General features: G+C 40.5%; 1 pseudogene; it reads left to right on the top strand.

The window, feature by feature from the left end:
* Positions 1-1,174: 1,174 nt before the first annotated feature.
* On the top strand, positions 1,175-1,806 carry LOC26529035 (annotated as a pseudogene).
* Positions 1,807-11,382: the final 9,576 nt, after the last annotated feature.

The raw sequence follows: 11,382 nt of genomic DNA, 5'->3' as shown, positions 1-11,382 counted from the left end.
ACCTCTATATGATTGGCGTGTAGAACCGTGGGTTGACCCGTCGAGTTGAGTTAAATAATTAACTTTTTCGGTTCATTTAGTGGTTTACCACTGTTAGATTAATTTATAGAATTAATCTGTAGAATTAATTTATAGAATTCATTCATTGCCTTTATGGCGTAATTTATAGAATTAATTTATAGAATTAATTCCTGGCATAATTTATAGAATTGTTGAGTTTGGCGCTGAGGTTCGATGTTATAGCGGGCCCACAAGAAAACACTCCACTTTTCACGTGATACTTCATTTATTTCTTCCACGTGTATTTCTTATGCTAATGGGTGTGTGTATGGTGTGTGTGCCGTATGCGAGTCGTTATTAAAGCGTTGATGTAAGCGAGCCGTTGAGAGCTGCTATGATTGTAAGCGAGTGTAATTTAATATCTGCCGTTTGTAAGCGAGCCGCTATAAATTAATCGCCCTTACTCGCGGTTGTAACCAAACTGTTCTGTCCGCCGCTTAGTAACAAGCATAGAACCTAACATGTAAGCTTAAAGCGCAAGATGCAACGGTTAATTTCCCAGCACGTAGGCTGGCGCTTAAGAATAAGTATGAAAATGAAAGAGAATGAGTGATATGGGTTAACCCATTGGTGGCTGCGTCGGGTCTGCTGGGCAGTTAGCGAATTTCGGCGGCATCTTATTCTTAAACAATGAAGAAAAAAGTAAACCAAAACTGTCTTTCGTAATTTAATATCTGCATTTAATGTGCCAAGAAAGTGAAGACATTAGCTTTTTAATGGAAATTTGCGTTGTTTATTTAGTGATCGTTACTTTTGGTATACAGAATTTAAAACTAAAGCCTCATACTTCATTCCTATAAAGTGTATTAGAGTTCCCTTTACCTTGCTATTCTCTCTTCGAAAAAAGGTTCTTTATTCATGCTTCAATTCTTCTTTTGTCACATGTATTTAAATGTTTTTATGGTCTTTAGTTAACGACTAATTTTGATTTAACTAGATCAGGGCACTTCTCACATGAGTGCTAATTGAACTGAATTTAAAATGAAAGTAAACAAAACGAGAAGCCGCAAGTTTGAATAAAGAAAGTGAGTTGACTTCTGTTTAGAGGGAATTGAGCTTCATTGGAGATGTGAAAATTCTTAAGCCCCCAGTTCTTTTTTAGTTCTTCAACCAAATGGATCGAACATTTGCTGGCTTAGCTCTTTGGCTATGGTTTCTACTGTCTTCTGCTACGGCTTCCAGCAGTTACAGTAGCAATAGTCACCTCAAACGCTTTAGTAGATCGCTTATCTTTCCGCCCACCACACCGACACGTTTACAATTTATTGGCGGTATCGGTATACCTGTTGATGGTTTACATTTCGAATCAGTTACATCTGGCTATGTGTTGAAAGCAGAATACTTTCTGCCCACCAATTCAACAGAGATCACGCGTGTCTATCTCAAACCGATGACCGTATCGGCCAGAGAGAAGGAGACAAATGGAAATGAGCAGTTTGACTATGGTGCCATATATCGTTGGATTATTTATCGTGGCATTGAGATGATATTGGACAATATGGGACTACCCGGACGGAGTTGTTTGCTACGAGTGATTTGTGAACATGCAGCTGTTCCCTTGAGCCATGAAAGCGGTTTACTTGGCGAGATTCTACACATTATATTAACTCCATCGAGTTCGAATGACAAACTAACGCATCGAATGGATGGTGAATATCAAGAGTCTGAAACGAGTCTGGCAAACGTGGTGGTGATTGTAATGCAGCCTATGCCAAAAAGTGTTCAAAATCACCCATTAGTTTATAAAGCACGTTGTCAGCATGATCTGCATGCCCCAATCAGCATCAGTTGTAATTAAACATACGAAACACCCAAACAAACACACACACACACAAAGGGAGAGAGTAACACAAATACGCAACACAATGTATGCAATATATACGTTGCGTATGCGTGATGTGTGAAATTATTACGAGAGAGCGGTTACTGAGGGGGAAGAAACACAACTGTTTCATTCCTTTGCTTAATTCAGTTAAATTTAAATACCAAATATAATTTATATGAATTATATGTATATATATTTGAAGCCGTTAATACATGCCACTAATACAAATTTAAAAAAACTACAAATGTTATGAAAATCAACTAACGAAAAAGGCTAAATTCCCCCTGATTGATTGTTTAATTAATGAAACTATCCCCAAGAGTTAATGAATTCTTCAATTTTTGAGTACAAGTTTTAAAATACAAACATTAAATATAAAATTTATATATTTAAACTTATTTATTTTGCTAAAAATCATATTAAAATTTAAAATCCAGTTTTGATTAACTTCAAAAAAAGGTCGAAATCTAGACAAACACCAAAAACGAAAGACCCGCCTTATTACACATACTGTAAACCATGTTTTTTGAATATAGTACAATATACGATAACAAAAATATTTGGGCCCGACGGTTAGTTGGTTAAGGCGAAGCCCTTTACACTAATTGTGATGGCGTCCATAAAAAAGGTGGAATCTGCAGTTGCAAGGTTTGCCGTTCTTTTTTCGCTTCATGTGGTTTGAATTCCCAACTACTTTTAGCGTTGAAGATATGGTATGGCATTTACAATTGTGGATTCTTTAGCGAAATCTTTTGATGATAGAACTTGGTGGTTTTTGAAATAGCTATACAGACAACCTGCTCACCTTTTGTGCTGCCTATGATTTAAAATCTTACAAATAAATTAGTAAGATTGACCTGAAGCCCCGCTCAAACAAAGTTTTTTGATTAATTAAGAAACTTTTATCACATCCATCATATATGCCATGGGCCATTAGAGGTTCAATTCTTTGCTGTTCTTTCAGTGGTTCTTGGTTTACATTTATTGCATTAATTCCTTTTTTTGGACTGATTTCATTTTTTCATCTTTTCTTCATTTTTTTTGCTGATTGTCCCCTCTTTTTTTTCTTGGCTGCGATTATTTCTAGTTCAACAATTTCATGTTGATTTTTGACATTTTGTGCAAACATTTTGTGAGTTTTGTTCTGCGTGTGTGTGAGTGCAATTGTTTGTGTGTGTGTGTGTGTGTGTGTTTGCAGACATATTATCGACATTTAAATCCCTTATTTTTTGTATGTCCTTTGGGTTTATAAACAAGCGGAGGTCTTACTCTCCATTTCCCTCTCTCTCTCTCACTATCTCTCTCTGCCTTACTGTTTGGTGTCCTTGTCCTTGCCCTTGTCCACCACTTAATGGTATTTGACAAATTGTGAAAATCCTTTTGTGGCAAGCATGTCCTTTTGTAACACAACCGTTGTTGCCGCTGTTGCCTGCACACATGACTGCAGTTTGATCTTGCAAGTTCATATTTTTAATCCTTTTGTCGAACACACACACACACACACTTAAACACACACGCAAAAAAATATATATTTTCTAAATGCTTATTTGCATTCTTTTAACATTTTTAAATTTAGTTTTCTTGAGAGAATTTAATAGGATTACCGCCCAAAATCAGAGATAACTTTCTAGTTGCTTGTTTTTGATATTTACTTTTCGCTCTTCACTTCAATTGACGTCATCAATTAATCAAACGTTTCGTGTCCTATTTCAATTGCATAAGTTTGCATAGCACATACATAGGTAAATACTTTTCAAGTAACTGCCTCTTGAGTTGAGTTAAAGTGATGTGAGAGAGAGAGAGAGAACTGTATGCCACTTTGACCAAAAATACACATCATAATCCCTTTTGTAAGGATTTGGCAATGACTTTTCTCTCTTCAATCGGCTCACTCGACAACCGACCCGAACCGAACTCAACGACCTGCATTCAATTATCGTGTGGCGCAGTTGTACATTGTCTCAGACTATGCTGCCATCTCGTCTATATGTATGTCCTTCATGGCAAAAACTAATGAAGTGCTGCAATGCCTTGAGCAGCCTGCTAATGCCACTAGAGACCAAGACTTTCCACGTTCAGTTTTCTAGCTCCCAGCTCCATGCTTGCATAAGCATGTTTTCTGGTTTGCTTCACAGACAAAGCTTAGAACCACTTAAGACAATCCATTCAGAGCGACAAGGGAGGAGGTGGGCAGGGAGTGCCCGAGAAGAAGAGGTTCAAAAAGAAAGTGAAGGGGCTGTGAGACTCTGAGGTTGGGCAGTTCGTTGCTTTGGCTGTTGAGTTTTTCTGGCCTCACCTGATGATGGTCCCAAATCAACAACACAAAGGATTAAGTCTAAGACACACCACACACACACACAAACACACACACATACACACACTCAATTCCATGCATAGTTTTACATGTCTAAAGACAAAAAATGAATTTATTACACAACCCAAAAACACAAAAAGCTGAGACAATTGCCAATTCCGAAGCAGATGGCAGGCCAGGCAACAGGAGCAGCAAAAGACAAGAAAACAGGAAGAGACGGGTTCAAATAAATTACCGCCATGGGCCAGGCTTATTTCATTAGGATTATTTTGACTAACATTTACAACTTTCTTTCGCTCTCTCTCTCTCTCTTTCTCTCTGCCTAACTCAGACTTCTATATAGTCATATATACGTATTTATATAAGGGAGATTTCTTGATTTCTGGCTGGCTATTATAGATTTTGATTGTTTTAGATTCGGATAGAGGAGCTGCTGGCTTAATGCAGAATTCGGCCAAAAAAGGGGTGTGGGCCAATTTGTTGGTATGAGGGCGGGCTAAGACGCGTAAAACGAAAACGATAAAAGAAAAGAAATTGCCTGACGGCATTAATTATAATACGCTTAAAAGTTTTCAACATGTTTTTCCTCAATACACACACCACCAGCCATCCCCCTCCCTCTCCCTCATTCCCTTTCGTTTTCAAAAATATACCTCTGACTCAGTTTTGAAAGAAAACAAAATGCAACATGGCAAAAAATAAAAGTATATATGTATGTATATCTGAATACAAATTTCGCATAAATGCATAAGAGAGATCATTGACTTTGAATCGGAACAAAAGGCTTAGCATCCGGCACGCATTCGTTTGACTATCATTAACCCCTGATACCCCATGAAACACCTGCAACCAAAAACACTTGGAGGAAAAAAACAAAAAACCTAGAACGAAATTAATTTTGTCTTGAATCACCTATCTATGTCGGATTAGTTCAAGATAAAAAAAGGGTTTACTTTTTGATTTAGGATAAACAATTTGTCTGACAGAGAAGTTTTGAAAATATAAGCTAATTTAGTCTCTTTAAAACTGAAAGTCAATTAATTTGAACTATTTTCTTTTAGTATCAAATATCACTTCGAACTCACTAGCTCTAAAGCAATATTTCTGTTACTGACAGTGTTGGTAAAGCATAAAATTCCTTCTAAAGGTTAAATATCAATATCTTTGACTATAAATATATGATCCATTAAGTCTATAAGGTCTTCAAAAGTTAAACTACAACTTGCCTGGAGATTTCCACTAAACAAGTCACATTTCTTTCAAAATTCCCATCCATTTTTAACTCTTTCCATTTGTGTGTGGTTAAACCAGTGTTAGAAAATGACACTAAAGAGAAAAAACTCCAGCTATGGTCCTTTTTTCCCGCGAGTTCTTTTGTTTTTCAGGCTTAGTTGCAGCTTCTTCGACCTAGCCTTGAGAGCTGAGAATGATTTTCATATAGTCTTAATATGGTTTTTCATTTTTGCTAAAAGTAAATGCCAAAAAGGATATGCAAGACGGGTGCCAAGAAAAGGTGTGAGTCTTGCGGGTGTGTGTGTGTGTGTGTGCTTGAGTCTGTTGTGCAAAGTTCTTAAGTCGTCCTCACAAATACTTTCTACTTTGCAATTAAGTAGGACTTAAGTTGAAGTGTATATAAACACACACACACACACACACACCACACACATCAGACACACACACGCACACATTTATGCAGAGTGAAGTCCTTTAAGAAGCTGAGCTGACAAGACATTTGGAAAACTTGTAGCAATTTCCCTAAGACTATTGCTTAATTTCCGGTCACTCTTGCTTTCACATTTTCTTTTTATACCCTTGCAAAAAGGGTATATTAATTTTGGTCAAAAGTGTGCAACGCATAGAAGGAAGCATCTCCGACCATATAAAGTATATATATGATCAGCACGACGAGACGAGTTCAAATCGCCATGTCCGTCCGTCCGTCCGTCCGTCCGTCTGGATCAACGCAAACTCCTCCTAGACCGAAAGAGCTACAGAGCTGAAATTTTGCATGTAGGCTTGTATATACTGCAGGCGTTGTATATCTTGCATTCAGCCGGATCGGATCACTATATCATATAGCTCCCCTACAAATGGCAAAGTCACGAACAGTGACTTTTCTTAATAACTTTTTTATACCCTTGCAAAAAGGGTATATTAATTTTGGTCAGAAGTGTGCAACGCATAGAAGGAAGCATCTCCGACCATATAAAGTATATATATTCTTGCTCAGCACGACGAGACGAGTTCAAATAGCCATGTCCGTCCGTCCGTCCGTCTGTCCGTCCGTCTGGATCAACGCAAACTCCTCCTAGACCGTAAGAGCTACAGAGCTGAAATTTTGCATGTAGGCTTGTATATACTGCAGGCGTTGTATATCTCGGATTCAGCGGGATCGGATCACTATATCATATAGCTCCCATACAAACGCCAAAGTCACGAACAGTGACTTTTCTCAATAACTTCGTTATTTTTTGAGCTATTGTCGTGAAATTTAATATTGGTGAGTTAATTATACGTATAAACGACTATGCCAAATTTGATCAAGATCGGGTGACTATATCATATAGCTTCCATAGGAACGATCGGTCGAAAACAGTGACTTTTGTCAATAACTTCGTTACTTTTGACGCGATTGCTTTCAAATTAAATATTTGTTAGTTTAGTATATCTGTTAATGACTGTGCCGAATTTGATAAATATCGGGTTACTACATCACATAGCTCCTATAGGAACGATCGGTGGAAAACAGTGACTTTGATCAATATCTTCGTTATTTCTATCTAGATTGTATTTCGCATAGTTTAGATAAAGTTTCCACTTAAAAAAGATACAAAAATAAGGTATAAACTGACGCGTCAATTAGTTCTGTTATTTTCTATTTATATTTTTTGTTTTTTTTACAGTGTAAATAGCTATATATTGAACAATAAAGATAAGGATTAATTAGTATTTTTCTGATTTAATTCTGGTTGTCTGCGCAGAGACAACTTGTTCGTTTCGTTGCCGGAAGAGAAGAGAGACGCCGTCTCTCAACCTATCGAGGACTTATCGCTAACAATCGATACTTATCACTAACAATCGATACTTATTACTAACAATCGATACTTATTACTAACAATCGATACTACAATACCGGTTTCGGTATATACATGAGTATTTAACAGACTTTAAATAATTGGAATCTTACAACTCGGCCGTCCTGACGAGGAATCGACCTCGATTCCAATTGTTAACAACGAAGGGGGTAAATAAGAATCTTAAGTGGCTGGTGTCGCCTTTGTTTGGCTATCAGAAGTGCAATCTTGATCAGGGGCAACCCATAGCTTTAATTTGGAGGCTTCTAGGACCCCATCATATGGTAGTTGGGTGATTTGGGAGCCCTCTACATCCCGGATAACATATCGGTCATTCGGAAGTTTTTTATGAACCACATACGGACCACGATACCGCCTGATAAGCTTTTTGTTCGTGCCTGCCGAAGTATCCACATTCTTAATAACTACGAAATCCCCCTCCTCAAAACTAACGGCAGGGAGGTGATGCTTCGAATAATATTCCGAATTATATTCTTGGGACTTAACAATGTTACGGAAGGCTAATCTCCGGACGTCTACCTCTGAGGCATCGACCTCCTCCGTTCTCTCACCCAACCGTTCGGTTAGTTCATCTACTACCACACCTCGTTGTTCAACACCGAATAGAAGTACGGAAGCGGCAAATTTGGTTGTGGAGTGGACGGAGTTATTCAATGCAAACTCTATGTTCGGCAGTTGTTGGACCCAATCTGCGTGGTCCACAGGTTCCGTCAGTTTACCCAACATGGGGCCCAACACACGGTTAACCCGCTCGACTTGGCCGTTGGCCCGGGGTGAGGCAGTGGCATTCAGCACATGAATTATATTATTGGCCTTCAGAAATTCTTCAAACTCGGAGGAAGTAAAGCAGGTACCTCGATCACTGATGATTCGGCGGGGTCTACTGTAATTTGCGAAATACTGAGATTCTAATGTCTGGCATACTTCACATGAATTAGTCGTGGCGGCAGGGTACAGCTTCACAAATTTGGTGAAAGCGTCAATGACAACCAGAAGATACTTTTTCTTAGAACGTATGGACGGAAGGGGGCCCAAATGGTCAATATGGACGGTATCGAACGGAAGGGGCACTTTCGGAATACTATGTAGCGTGACACGGTGGTCCGAAGCGGACGCGGAGTAGTAGATACACTTGAGGCAATTTTTAATGTAATTGTTAACGTAAGACTTCATACACGGGAACCAGTAATGCTTCTTGATCTGTGCACAACATTTCTCCGTGGCCATATGGCCAAGCTTCTCGTGCACTACTCGTATGACATGATTTACCATTTCGGAAGGGACATAAAGTTGGGGTACACTCGTCGAGGACAGGCGGTACACTACTCCATCTCGCAGTTCGAAATTCGCTATCTCATATTTCTCTAACTCATCTCGGAGTTTGACAATCTCAGGGTCCCGGTTCTGGGTTAACTGCAGTTGGAAGTCGAGGTTTATATCGTCAACGTATGCGGCAGTTTCTATTCTGCTTAGAGCATCAGCATGGGGCATACCAACCCCCGAGCGGTGTACAATCGTGTAGTTATAGTTTTCCAACAGCAGGGCCCAGCGAGCAATCTTGGCGGAATGTCCACCATTTCTCAGTGTCAGCGCAAGGGAATTACAATCGGTCACGATTTTGAACGGGATGAACTTAAGGTATGTCTCAAAACGTTTTAAGGAATACACTATAGCTAACGTCTCTAGCTCATAACTGTGTAGTTTCGATTCAGCGGCGGAGGCCATCTTAGAGAAGTAGGACACTGGGTGTAATTTACCGTCTGTTTGTTTCTGGAGGAGCACTGCTCCGAAACCAATTGAACTAGCATCGCAGTGTAACTCTGTTTCAGACTTCGGGTTGTAAATAGATAACACGGGGGATTCGATCAATTTCAACTTCAGTGTTCGGAAAGCTTCAAGGCATTCATCGGAGAAGACATAAGGTGTATCTTTTCTTAACAATCGGGACAGCGGACACGCAATCTTAGCGAAACCTGATACAAATCGGCGGAAGTATGGGAATAGGCCTAGGCAACGCTCTAATTCCTTGCTATCCCTTGGAATGGGCAAATCCCGTATCGCCTGAATATGAGCTGGTTTAGGCGTGATACCGGCGGAATTGGCTAAGTAGCCCAAGTACTCTAGTTCCCTATACGCAAAACGGCATTTCGTCAGCTTCAGGCATAGCCCGTTCACTCTTAACACATACAATATTTCCTTCAGAATCTCAAGGTGGTTTTCAAAGTCATGCGACGCGACTAGAATGTCGTCCATATATATCACCAGTTGACCTCGGTTTATAAATTCCTTAAGGACAAAATAAACGAATCTAGCGAACACGGAAGGGCCATTACAAAGTCCGAAGGGCATGCGTACATATTCAAACTGGCCATCAGGGGTTACAAAGGCAGTATATTTGATTGAGTCTGGGTGCATTTTCACATGGTGGAAACCGTTCTTCAAGTCCAAGATAGTGAAGAATGATTTGCCACCCAGATGTTCAATGCAATCATCTAACAGAGGAATCGGAAAATGATCTCGAACTGTAATTTTGTTCAACGGGCGGTAATCTACACACTTTCTTAGGGTGTTGTCCTTTTTGCGTACAGGGACAATCGCGGCAGCGTAAGGGGAACTACTGTGGCGAATAATGCCAGCTTTCAAGAGATCGTCACAAATCTCACACACCTCGATGCGTTCGTGGTGCGACAGACGGCGGGGGCGGCAGAAAATCGGAGTTCGGCTAGTCAATTCTATTTTCATCTCATAGTTCATGGGCTTGATTAAATCTGGATCAACTTGTACATACGAAGTGGAAATAATAGACTTAAGGGCTGCGGTTTGCTCTTCCCGTAACTCGGGCTCTATATCAAAGTCTAATTCACTGACAGCAGGGAGCTCAATGGCATTTATCGCCATAAGTGCATCGTTCAATGTTTCCGAAGGTACAGCAGAAGTTTTCGGAAGGGGAGAATCAGACAACAATTCGGCAGATACAATCTCATTCCTATCATACGGCAGTATCACTCTCTCTTCCATAAATATGTCAAAGGACTTCAGAACAGCAGTAAGTTTTGGATTTATACATTCAGTCGGTTTATTCATGAGTATCAACGATTCTTTTTCATATTTCAGTTCTTTCAGTTTACATAGTCTAATATTAATTTTATACAGAAGATCTCTACCTATAATCATCGGCAGTTCGGTTGCTTGGTTCGTCAGGACTTCAAACGTATGTATTATCTGTGTGTTGCGGAGGAGAACCCTACACTGGACTTGGCCTAAGCACAGAAGTTGGCTATTTCCTAGGCCACGGCAGTCAATGTACGGGGCTAAGACGGCAGTTGGAGGGGACTTCAGATTGACGGATAAAGCTCTTTGGGCTGCCCGAATCAAGGAGAGAAAACATATCTATAAATTTCCTATCTTGCACTTCATCACAAACAAAAGCAACACTCACCAGTTGTAAATGGTCTAGTCGAACTCCTGCTTCGTCAGCGGCGGCAGCAATGAAATTGGTGGCATTTCCAATTCGAGACGGGCAGTTCTTGTAGATGTGGCCCACTATGCCACACTTGAAACATGAATTCGGAGGTCTCATTGGTTTCGGGCATTGACTCTTGTAATGCCCCCATCCTGAGCAGTTGAAACATCTGGTCTCACTCGTGGCGGTGCCTGACGATTTGTTTCCAGGCGCCACGGCAGTTGTTGTTGGCTGCGCCTTCACGCTATTGCTCTGTCTGGAGGCAGCGGCCTGCATACGGAGGCGCTCGTAGCGTTCCAGTAAGGGCTTCAGTTCAGCCACCGTCCGAGCTGAGTACAGCATGCCGACTCGAGTAGAATTGTCCCGCAATCCATCAATTATCAGGTCGACCAGCTCGTTCTCCGGGAATCGGAGCATTCATGGCAATCTCCTGCATCTCGATTGCGAATCTTAAACATCCCTCGCCTGCCTTGATGCGCCGGCCACGCAGAGCGTGGTACACTTCCTCGATGCTACACGAGCGTCCTCCAAGATTCATTCCGAGCGGCCTCCCCAGCAGCACCTTCCGCAACGAGCGATCTGGCTTTTAATTCTTCCTCGTAGCTTCTCACGATATGCGTACGCT

The sequence above is a fragment of the Drosophila willistoni genome, unplaced genomic scaffold (assembly GCF_018902025.1).
Source record: "Drosophila willistoni isolate 14030-0811.24 unplaced genomic scaffold, UCI_dwil_1.1 Seg669, whole genome shotgun sequence".
Lineage (NCBI taxonomy): Eukaryota > Metazoa > Arthropoda > Insecta > Diptera > Drosophilidae > Drosophila > Drosophila willistoni.
Note: the sequence above shows the minus strand (reverse complement) of the source record. Positions and strands in the feature narration are given on the sequence as shown.